The sequence below is a fragment of the Pinus tabuliformis genome, chromosome 1_2, assembly GCF_031772625.1.
Source record: "Pinus tabuliformis cultivar Carrire ecotype Pingquan chromosome 1_2, CPIR1, whole genome shotgun sequence".
Taxonomy (NCBI): Eukaryota; Viridiplantae; Streptophyta; class Pinopsida; order Pinales; family Pinaceae; genus Pinus; species Pinus tabuliformis.
The window spans coordinates 775,497,677-775,511,102 of NC_142298.1; positions in this window are offsets into that span (position 1 = coordinate 775,497,677).

The following is a 13,426-nucleotide window of genomic DNA, read 5'->3' on the forward strand; positions in this document are numbered from 1 at the left end:
CCATAGCCAACTGCACTAACCAAGAATCTGCATGTACATCTTTATTCAATCCACACTTATCCACCAAGTCAGTGTTAATATAACTATAATTAGATTTAGGGTCAATTAAAATAGAAACAACTTGATCACAAAGCTTACCATCCGTATCGATAATATATTCTTGGTGATTCGGCTATCTATTATCCAATGTTGCATATATACAAGGAATTCTCTGCCCAACATCCCCAACAGTCTGTGCTTCCTATGCACTGTAGATCTGAGGCCTACCACCCTAATTCTATAGAAAATCCTTCTTGAGATGTTCCTTGCCACATTTCCAACCATTGCAACTATCTCCTACCATCACCTTTGTTCTGTTATTCTCCAAGTTGAGGTTCATTAAAATTCTTGTAAGGTGAAACATTCTCTTTCTCACCTGCGTAATGGGGTCTTGTCCTTTTTAGCTTCCATTTACCTTTAGTCTTGTCATTCCCTTTCCAACCTTGTTGAAATTATGTCTTGCGTTTTGATTTCTCATAACAGTGTTTCAACTTTCCAATGACTTCTTCAAGTGACCAAGGCTCATCATACTTAATTTGATCTCTAAATTATAATGGTAATCCATTGAAAAATCTATGAACTTTGGCTTTCTCATCCTTAAGATACGGTACATACCTCAACAATTTCAGGAACTTGGTCATATACTCCTCATCTATCATTGATCCCATATTTAGCTCATATAATTCCTTGGCCTTACTGTCATAGTATCTCTATGACAAGTATTTCTTCCTAAACTCTATTGAATTCATGCCAACTCAACTCCTTTGTCCTGATATCTCTGTCCCACTTCACATCTTCCCACCAGATGTCTAATTTCCCTTTAAGGTTGAAGATAGCTAGTATAGCCTTCATGTTCTCTTTATAATCATGCAACTCAAATCATTTCTTCATCCCAAGTAACCATGCCTATGCATCTTCTGTCTTATTCAAATCTCCATGAAACATAGGTAGCTTGGCTTTCTTGAACTCATCTGGTAAGTATCCCCTGTCACTCCTCTTGTAAGGATGATAACAATAATGACCATGATACCTATCAGAACCATAACTAGAATAGAACTTGTGTCTATCGCCTCTCCCATCTAGTGTATCCATGAACCTTCAATCTTTGATCGTGCCATCCCTATCTGACCTGTTCCCACCATGAGACTGACTTCCATATGCCCCATTAGTCTTGTCCTCCTATCCATGACTAACCCTAAGAGGTCCCTATCTCTGCAAATATGAAAAACTCTGAAGGATGATTGTATTAACCTCTGATTTTTTCTCCTGCGTCTGAAGGATCCTATCATCATCTGCCTTGCAACTTCTTATTTCTACCTTCAAACTTATTAAAGTGTCTGCTATATCAGGATAGTACCTATCACTATGTTGCTCATCGAATCTATAGGGAGAATCTCGTGAACTATAGTCTACCATTTTGATATTCATCTTTGATCTTCTCCCTGCAAGTATACCATGTCAATTAAACCAAAATATAAACATAATCAATATACCTCAATATAGTTCAGGGGGGGATATCTTGTCTGCAAGATCAACTAGATTAGCCTGATACATTTATAATCATAATCATAACAGTATATAGCATTTTGATATGAAACCAGCTCAAGAAAAGATAGAAAAGATAGATCAACGCCTTAGAATTCAACCTCTTCGAGGGGGCAACCTTCTTTACAATACATAAATGAACAATTCTTGGATGATACAAATGAAAAAACCTCCCTTTTATATATAGGAGTCTAAGGAGTCACAATATAATCCAGCCAACCTAACAATAATAATATAAAGCCACAAAAATAACAATAGAGGGATTCTATGGGGCACAGAAATAACAATATGGGGGTAATAGGGGCACAACAATATAAATAAGGGGTATAACTACAATAGTAATGGGGTAATCACTAGTATTATAGGGACCCAACATGCCCCTCTCCTTCAAAAAAAGTGTTGTCCTCAACGCTTGAGTAGTTCTGGATACTTCTGCATAAAATTCTCATCCTCCCATGTGGAATTTTCAGCGGATAAGTTCTTCCACTTGATAAGATACTCTGAAATTGATCGATTTCGTAGCTGTCGAGTTCTTGTTTCTGTGACTGCTTCCGGTTCCAATATAATTTTTCCTTCCTCGTCAAGTTCTGGCAATATTGTTTGAATTGGGAGCTTGTCACCTATAACCTTCTTTAAACATGAAACATGGAAAACTGGGTGCAATCGAGAAGCTGCAGGAAGCTCCAATTTGTATGCCATAGTACCAATCTTTTGCAACACCTTGTATGGACCATAATACTTTGGTGATAATTTATTATCCTTCTTAGCTTGCTTTAGGGACATTTGCTTATATGGTTGTAGCCGTAGGAATACCCAATCACCTACATCAAAACTTCTTTCACTGCGATGTTGATCTGCCTGTTGTTTCATTCTATTTTGTGCCAACACGAGGTTATCCTTTAAGAGTTGGAGGACTTGTTGTTGATGTTCGATGTGATGTTCCACTGCCTGAACCTTAGAATTTTCTCTTAAATATGATGTGATGGATGGTGGTTGATACCCATAAAGTGCCATAAATGGGGTCATTTTTGTTGTTGTATGGAAGGAAGTGTTATACCACCATTCAGCCAGAGGCAACCATTTGACCCATTGTGTCTGTTTATCATATACAAAGCAACGAAGATATCCTTCCAAACATTTGTTTACTATCTCAGTTTGCCCATCAGATTGAGGATGATAAGATGAGCTATGAGCTAACTGAGTACCAAGACAAGAAAATAATTATGTCCAAAAATTTCCAGTGAAAATGGGATCTCTGTCACTTACAATAATCTTTGGGTTTCCATGTAGCTTTTGAGTTGTTTCCATAAATGCAGTAGAAATTGTACTGGCTTTAAATGGATGTGATAATGCACAAAAGTGTGCATACTTGGTAAGTCTGTCAACTACCACCATGATGACACTCTTTCCCTCAGACTTGGGTAAACCTGTGATAAAATCCATTGAAACCTCCTCCCAACGTTGGCTTGGAATGGATAAAGGTTGTAATAGACCCGGTGTCTTAATTGTTTCAACTTTATTTTGCTGGCAAACCAAACATTCCGCCACAAACTTTTGAATATCTGATTTAAGGCCATCCCAAAAAAATTCCTTCTTAACCTTGTGGTAAGTTTTTAAAAATCCTGAGTGCCCTCCTAAGGGAGAAGTGTGCAATTCCATAAGAATCTTTTGTTTTAGCTGGGAATTCTTACAGAGGTATAAGTGATCTTTGTACCATAATGAATCATTTTGCCAGCTAAATGTATCAGAAGTACTGGAATCTTGTTGTAGCTTTCGAATAAGTGCCCACACTTCTTCGTCATTCTTCCATTCCTCCCTTGCTTCGTTTATCCAATCTGGTTGGATAATAGAAATGGCACACAACAATGCTTCCACATCCTCATCCTTTCTTGAGAGTGCATCTGCCCCCACATTTTGCTTCCCTTTTTTGTAGATGATTTCAAAGTCATAACCCAACATCTTTGTGACCCACTTTTGTTGCTCTTCAGAGGATAATCTTTGTTCTAAAAAGTATTTAAGGCTATCATGATCCGTTTTTACCTTGAAGTGTCTTCCCATTAGGTAGGGTCGCCATTTCTTAAGTGCATGGAGTATTGCCAACATTTCCTTCTCATAAATAGCTTTGCTTAAAAACTTTCCCTTGATTGGACGACTTTCAAAAGCAATGGGTCTTTCATCTTGCATTAGAACAGCACCAATTCCATTTCCTGAAGCATCACATTCCACAATAAAGGTTTTTGTGAAGTCCGGTGTAGCTAAGACCGGTGCTTGGCACATTGCCTCTTTAAGATGTTCAAAGGCCTTTGTTGCTTCCGGAGTCCATGAAAATGAATCTTTCTTCAATAATGTTGTTAGAGGTGCTGCTATTCTCCCATAATTCTTAACAAACTTGCGATAATACCCTGTCAACCCAAGAAATCCTCGCAGATGCTTTATGGATGTGGGGATTTTCCATTCCTTAATGGCTTTAATTTTGCTAGGGTCTACCTTAACTCCTTCATGAGATACAATATGACCCAAATATTCCACCTCCTGGACTCCAAAGAAACATTTGGATCTTTTTGCATATAATTGTTTCTCCTCCAATAGTTGTAGCACCCTGTCAACATGTTCAACATGATCCTTCCAAGACTTGTTGTAGATTAGTATATCATCAAAAAATACTAACACAAATTTTCTAAGGAATGGTTTGAAAATTGAATTCATCAAACCTTGAAATGTTGAAGGTGCATTGGTAAGGCCAAAAGGCATGACCAAAAATTCATAATGACCCTCATGAGTTCTAAATGCCGTTTTCGGAATGTCTTCAATCTTCATTCTGATTTGATGATATCCCGAACGAAGATCCAACTTGGTGAAGTAAATTGATCCATGCAATTCATCAATAACAGGAATGGGGAACTTATCTTTAATAGTGAGCTTGTTGAGCTCCCTATAATCCGGACACATGCGCCATGATCCATCCTTCTTGTGCACCAATACTACTGGAGCTGAGAAAGAACTTTGACTTGGTTGAATTATACCAGCCTCTAGCATTTCTGCAACCATACGTTCAATTTCACTCTTTTGGGCATAGGGATATCTGTACGGCCTGATGTTTGGAGGAACACTTCCTGGAATCAGATGAATAGCATGATCATGATCACGCATAGGTGGGAGACCTTTTGGAGTCTCAAATACCTTGGAATGATTGTCCAGGACTTTTTGGAGATCTGGAGAAATAGATGATTCCAATGTGGAAACATCTAGCGAACATAATTGTGCAATTACACCTTTTTGCTCCTTTTTTAGAAGCTTTGTCATGCCATTAGAGCTGATTATCTTTCCTGGTTTCCCTGCAATACCCCTTAATTCAACTTCCTTTCCTTCCGTAGAAAATTTGATGAAAAGTTCTTGAAAATTAAAAGCTATTGTACCCAAGGATTGTAGCCATTGGACTCCTAGTACAACATCAGCACCTCCCATTGGAATGGAAAGCATTGGGCTAGTCAATACATATTCTCCCATGGATAGCTTGATATTATGGCACTTTCCAGAGCAATTTATTGTTCCTCCATTTGCAATCATCACTTGACACTCTGGTGCTGGATATAGGAAGCAATTCAATTCTTTTGCTACCCTACAATGAATAAAATTGTGGGTGCTTCCTGAATCAATCAACACTATTACCTTTTTCTTCTTGATTTGTCCTTCTATCTTGATGGTTTGAGGAGTGGTAATTCCCACCAATGCATTACAAGATATGGTCGGATTTATTTGTTCTTCATCTAGGCTTTGTTCCTGGAGTATATCTTCTTCTTTTGACCTTTCTTGCTCCTTTTCTTCTTCCTCTTCACAATCTATGTAGAATAATTTCTTCTCAGCACACTTATGACCTTTAGTGTATTTGCTATCACAACTGTAACAAAGCCCTTTTGCTCTTTTTTCTTCCAATTGTTGTGGTGTCAACCTTATAGGTTGTGGAAGACTAGGGGCAACAACACTTCCGTCTTTATAGTTGTGAGTGGTATGCTTCCTGGTTGCCATAATTTTGCTTTCCATTTTTCTTGCTAACCTGAATGCCTTCTCTAATGAATCAGGTTCCCAAAGGTGAACATCATGTTGGATATTATCCTTTAAAGACCCTATGAACACATCAATCCTATGCTCCTCTGGAATATCTTTTACCCTTATGTTCAATTTTTGGAACTCCTCAATGTGCTCCATTACTGAACCCTTTTGTTTGAGACTTATCAATTGGCTAAAAAAAGTGTTGCTTTTTGTATCTTCATAATGTGCTATCAATTCTTCCGTAAAAATTGCCCAAGTGATAAATTGTTTACGAGAGCAAAGCCATTGATACCATACAAACTGATTTGGTTCCAAATATACAGTTGCCATACGTACCTTTTGTGCGTTTTGCACATTATTGAGATCGAAGAATTGCTCCATCTGTAATATCCATGTGGCGGGATCCTTGCCATCAAACTTCCTCATATCGATTTTTGGAATATGTTGATTCTTCGATCCAACATTAGCGTCTATGGAATCATGATTAACATTTCTTTTGTTCTCATCATGAGTTTCCTTTACTACCTTTTCACCATTAGTGACCCTTTCTTGTAGCAACTTTTTAAATTCTTCCATGTCTATCTTCAAATCTATCTTCAAATCATCCATATTAGCTTCCATGCCTTTTACCTTAAATTCCACGCCATTTATCTTAGATTCCACGCCACTTATCTTAGCCTCTGTTAGCTTTTGTGAGCGTGACATTTGTTGCACTTGTTCTTGTAATTTTGATATATCATGTAGCATTTCTTCCTCTTCTTCATGAGTCATGCTAGAGCTTTCAGGTTCCTTACTAGGTGTTTGCATTTTCTTTCCTCGGGGCATTAGTTACCGATAATAATGATTTACTATGCCCTTTGAATTCCGTTAAACCAAGCTTACACAAAAATTTAAAAAAAACTACACACCTTTTTTCACATTATAGAAGCCTAATATTGAATCTGATGTATCTCTATAATTTCGGATCATCCAGTTCTGAAATTGCTACCTGTAGTAGCCTTTTGCGTCCTCTTTCCAATGCCACAAGTCTGAGCCAAATTGGATTCTCCAAGGAAGAGTTATGTGAAATCTCCCACAGTGACTTGCTTTTAGACTAGTTCAGTAGAGCGAACTTGTACGACATACCACGCATCACTGTTTCAACCTTTGAATCTAAAACACACACACAAGAAACTAAAGTCCATCCTCTTTCTGTACCTTCTTATGAAATTTCAATCCAATCCCCGGAGAGAAATTTATGACGATTTTCCCCAGGTCACCTGTTTTGAATGTAATTCAGGAGTCTGCAAAAAGACCAACTTCCTCAGATCATATCTCCGCAAATATCGCTCGAAAAGCTCTTAAATTCAGACCCAAGGTTCAGCACGATTTCTTCTCAAATGGGTTTTTTTTGCGACTTCTGAAACATCACAGAAACAAAGTTATAGCGAAAATGCCACGATGACCTGTTTGGAGCAGCGAAACCCTAGAATCCAAAGCTCTGATACCAAATGTTATGAAACCAGCTCAAGAAAAGATAGAAAAGATAGATCAACGCCTTAGAATTCAACCTCTTCGAGGGGGAAACCTCCTTTACATTACATAAATGAACAATTCTTGGATGATACAAATGGCAAAACCTCCTTTTTATATATAGGAGTCTAAGGAGTCACAATATAATCCAGCCGACCTAACAATAATAATATAAAGCCAAAAAAATAACAATAGAGGGATTCTATGGGGCACAGAAATAACAATATGGGGGTAATAGGGGCACAACAATATAAATAAGGGGTATAACTACAATAGTAATGGGGTAATCACTAGTATTATAGGGACCCAACACATTTACCATGCATGACAATACGAAATGCATACCATGACCCCATGCATGAAAACCATGACCATAACAATGTTTGCCTCAAGCACATATAGACGCTGACATGCATAAAAAATACATATACAACCGACATGCATTCATGACAACACATTCCAACAACAACATCATCAACTTCCACATGACAACACAACTGTCACAATGAACGCCATCATGCATACATAACAAGCACATAAACCATGAGTATAATGAACACATATGCAACCGACATGTATGCATGACAACCACATTTTGCCCATCCAATCCAAGGGTTGAACCATGCTCTGATACCACTCTATAACCCCCTCCTCCCACATTTACCCAATCTAACCAGCCCATCGAGGGAAACAAGTGACGAAGAGTTACTAAGATGTGATTCAATTCCCCAAGTACAGTTAAGGAAAAGGAATCGATAAACCAAAACCAAACTAAGCTACAGGAGCTAAAGGACCCCTATGGGATAACAAATCATTGTAGGTGCCCAACCCCTGAGTTAAATTGTTTTTTGACTAAGTTAAACCCCCAGTCACTCCCATGACAAGCCCTCCATGCGACTGTAACCCTCCAGTCGCTCCCATTACAAGGGAATCCATGTGACTGTAGTCTTTTTTAGGAAGTTTTGTGTGTGCGACCGTGGGATTTAAGCCACTTTTTCAACCTAAGACTCAAGCCTCTACCCAAAAATTGATGAAACTCTCAGAGATGATAAATGACACACAGACAAATTCTTCCATACAAAACTTAGGCAATAACATGACCTAATAAGGCCTAGCCATGACGGGAATTATGTTAAACGCGTCATGAACATGTAATCTACAGGTCATAACAACATATCTGAACATAGGGATCTCAAACTTATCTGAAGGTCATCAAGAAGGCATGATGCCCTCTCAAAATAGTTGCATTATCATCTATTAGAACATACATTCATTAAAATTTCATTTACTAAACAAAACATGATGAGAGACATAACTCAAGTATGTCATAAAACCATGCTTATAACTAGCATCTAACCATAATAGTAACATTGATAGAATAGTCATTATAGCCACATAATAACAAGTACATCTACTCATCAAATACAAGAGGAAAGAGCTATTATTAACATATGCAAAAGCCAACCAATTCAGGGACTTCCACGTACCACCCAAACATAGATTGGGTTGAACCAAATCTTTCTTTCAGTCAATCACCCATGTTCCATATTCCAAGCATGAATATGGGAATCACAAAAAAATTGACCATGCTTCTTAAGATTTACCACATATACCACCAAACCAATCAGGGATTTCTAGACCCAAAGCAACCACCAATACAACCACGCTTTACCGTATATCCCACCAAGGGATTCCTAGGCCCAAACAAGAAACATACACTACCAGGATTTATCACAATCCCACCATACACCGATCCAGGGATCACTAGGCCTATACAAGCATGGATGACTATGGATCTCTCCACCTAAACCGTGACGAATTTTTCTGTCTCCACCCTCTAGGATTTACCGTATATCTCGCCATTTACCGGTCGAGGATTCCTAGGCCCAACAAGGGTATACACAACCAGGATTTACTACAATCCCACCTTTACCGATCCAAGGATTCCTAGGCCTTATGATTCTTCCTGAGACCACCCCACTCAGTTTTGAAACCATCCAACAATCCAACTTAACCAAGTAAGAGAAAACCCCATCACACCGTGGTTATCCGAAAATGGCAAGGCAACATTGAAAACCATTGTCACACTTGGAAAAACACATGCCAGTGATATTAAGGGAACCAAATACACACATGCATGTACCATGCATTCCAAAAATAACAAGGAAAACACACATGAAACTCGGTACCCGTAAGTAATCCCATTGTAGCAGCTTGATCCAACTCTTCCATGTTTGTTCTTTGCTTTCCTTTTCCTTCTTTTTCCTTCCTTTCCTTTCGTTTCTCCAATCCTAGAGTGCTCCAAGGAAACTCTAAGTGTCCAAGAGTATGAGAGAGAATAGAATAGAGAGAGGTCCAAGCTAAAACTGACAAAAACCAATGAACTAGTCCTCAGAAGCCTTTTTATCATTGATGCCTCTAATTTCTTCATTTTCCATTATTTTCCTTCTTTTTCCTCCTCACATGCAACCTCTGACCTTTCACCTTCTTTTTCTCCTATTTTCCATTATTTTCATAAATAAAATTCCAAATAATGCCTCTTTTCCTTTCCAAATCCTTTGCCTTTTCCATTTCCAATTTCCCTTAGCCATAATAAACCAAATGAACAACTGCTAGGATGGTTTGCCCAACATTCAGCTTGGAATATGTGTCCCATGACCTTGGTCTTATTTTTCCTTTATTAACTTTATTACATGAAATTTTAACTCGAGGTTGTTACAAAACTTCTTTCACATTGGCTTCATCTAGGTTAGTGGGATCAAACAATAACAATGAGTGATGAAGATAATTGCATAAAGCGCCAATGTACTTCATCCAATTTTTTAGTGAGTCTAAAGGAATATTCAACGTCAATGCTTCCTAAACTCTTCTATAAAACTTTGAACATTATGACCATTTCCATGTCTCAAGTCTTACCACTCTATCATGGAATTTTTCTTGTAACCCAATGGGTAAAATTTCCCTCCTAATGCAAAAACTCAGACCATGATGAAAGGATTTTACCATTATGTTGACTACCTTTCTTAAGTTTTCTCTCCCATCATACAATATGTGTGCCTCCCAGTTGAAGATATGTCAACTGAATCTTTGCTTTGTCTTCTTTGATCTGTTTTATATGACAGTAAACTTTGATCTGTCTAATCCAATTGCTTAGGTTTTTTGCGTTAGGTTCTCCATTAAACATGGGAAAATCAAATTTTACATCTAACTTTAACAATGGTTTTTTAGAATCATTTTTTAGATGACTATTTGAATTATGAGAATGAGGGGAAGAGGAAGAGGAAGAGCTATAACTTGAAGATGGGGATTCAGGAGGTTCTCCTCCACCTACTCAATGTACGGACACATTATCTTATGTTGGATCTCCCTCTTTCTTTCCCTCTTTTTCCATTCTCCTTTTGAAATATTCAAACAACTTTTCCACCCAATCTACCATTTGGTAGAAGGGCTTGTGGAAATCCTTTTCATTCTCTGTGCGCATGTCATTATCCTCCATTTTTTTCTTCAAGTTTCACGTCCAATATTGATCCAAGTGGATCTCCAGACACAATGGCATGGAAAAAGCTCAAAATTCAAAGTGGTGGAAAGGTGATCAACTTGACATCATATCGAAGTGCTCGTCGCCCTGATTCCAATGGTGTGAACGGCACTCCAATCCGAGTCTGGATGAATAGAGGCAGTCAAAGTTGGGTTGACTTTTGATGATTGGGTAGGATTCATGAAGGCATAATTTGAACTTTTTCGGCGGACGGAATCCGGCCAACTGGCCAAATTCCGGGAAAAATCTTGGCCTCATTAAAAAGACTCTTTTGGTCCAAAACCAAATTTCCAAAAATGCATAATTTTTTTTATTAACAAAACAAAAAAAATTATAAAAAAAAAAGTTGGCAGGCCACCAACCCCGCCACCCCTTCACCGCACCACATAACATTAAAAAATATTGGTGAAGGGCGGGCCACGACCCCTGGCCCCTCCCACGAAATAGTTGTAACAACCATACAAGCCGAGGTGGGCGGCCATGACCCCGCCACCCCACACCACGAAACTCCCACTTAATGGATCCACATAAAAGGGAGTGGGTGGGCCGGCCCTTGGGGTGTGGACCCAACCCAAAACAAGCCACCATTTAATGCATGAGAAGGAGGCCAACCGCTAAACCTCCTCCATATTAATTGGATCCCCAACCAACTGCCCTACAACGATTTCCTTAAGAATCCGCTGGTGATTTTTTATACTTAAACGCAATTTGTTAGTGCGCCCAAGCAGAGGAGGCAATGCATGCAGTTCGAGGCAGAATTTTGCAGGAGGGCCGAATTTTCACTTTGTCAAAATTTGACAAATTTTATATGGTTTCAGCACTTCTCGACGCCACGAACATAATGGAGTTGTCCATTTCTCCATCAGAGTTCTGCATTTTTCGGTCATTTTTCAGTATGGAAGTATAAAACTCCTTTTCATAATTGATTCTTGTACTCGTCTTTCTCATGCCACTTAATGAATGAAGGCCTCCCCATTGATCGAGCAAGGCTCGGAGACATAGTCCAAGTCGAACAAACTCCGTTATCAAGTCTTGTTCTCTTATTTCATGCTTTATGAGTTTCTCCTCTTCTCTCATGTGCACATTAAGTTTTCTATGTTAAGCTACAATTTATGCATGTAATTCTTTAACACATCTATAAGCAAAAGATTTTGGATAAAATATCGAGGTTAAAATACTTGAGTTTTCCTCCACCCTCTTTGAGTTTGGCCTTGGTAAGCATCCACACTTGCAATTCACATCAAATAATATTGCTATAATACCAACATGATCTGGGATCATTCCTTTGGTGATGTTAAACATAATTGCTTAAAGAGCATGAAAATACCATAAATGTAACATACATGAAGAAGCAACAAAAAAAAAAAACCTAAACAATGCACCAAGATTTGATAATGGAGTTCACTCACAATGTGTGAGCTACGTCTTTGGGCCTAACTTAAAAAGTGGATATCCCTCTTTATTATCTTATCAAAATAATTGAAAATACATGAAAATACCTCACTTGTGGGGATGACCCAAAATTTTGTAGCTTAGATCCAAATTCTAACTACACAATTGGATTCCTTGTGAAATTTCAATAAAAATGAGTATAAACTTCATAAGGTTCTAGAATTGTCACCCCCTCCTCAAATTTTGTGAAACAATAGATCGAAATATGCTTGGAATATTCCCTAAGAATATTCTATAGAATATGCTCCATAATATTCCTAGAATCAAGCTCGGTATTTGTGCCCTCCTGGGCAGGGGTCCTCTCTAGGCTTGCGCATTGAGTTTCATGGTTCCCTCCATTCCATCATTCACTCCCTTCTGAATGCAAAGGAAAGGTTTAAATAAAATAAAATTGCTAGATTAACGAAAGCACCACTCGTTGAGTGGTTGGTTAACACAACATAAAATAGTCATGTGGTTGGCAGGGGGTCCTAGGGTCAAGCTCATGGACCTCCCTATTTTTTCTTGCAAACATATGACATATTATTATAACAGTGACACATTGGTTGGTATATATGATATTTGGCGTTGGTCATTACGGAGGTCCTGGGGACAAACCAGTGGGACCCCTCCTCATTTGAATATTAAAATAAACATTTGTTATAAATAAAACTACTATCCAACATGTTTAACAAACACTCTCATTGGTGCAATGGTTGGATCGTTGGCTTGTTCCAATGAGGTCAGGGGTTTGAACCCGGCTGTTATAATGACTTTCTTAATTGGTAGAACAAAGTGGCCAACCTAGGGTTCCACGTGTCACCATTGATTGGACCACATGACACTTGTGGATTGGTACATGTCATGCCACATGGAATGTCATGTCTGGTGGGTGCCACATGGCACTTGTTTATGGTTCCATGTGGCCTCTTCTAGTGGTGCCACGTGGCACATTCAATGCCCCTTTTTTCTTGTTTTCTAAAAACTTTAGATGAGCATAACTTTTTCATACAAACCCGGTTTTAGGTGTCGTTCATGTCATTGGAATCATCTCAAAGAGATTTATGAGTTGGTGTAGGTTTTATTAAGATTTGAGGACTTCAAATTTTGAGCCTTTTTTGATATTCCTGGATCAACAAAGGAGAACAGTACAAAAATAATTTCCAATTCAGTTTGTCATATGCTTTGGAGATATCCAATTTAATCACCATACCAGGCTTCTTTCTAATTTTTAATGAGTGAATAACTTTGTGATGCAGGAGCATCTAGATCTAGCCAGCGATGTGAAAGTGTGTTCACATGTTGTGGCTA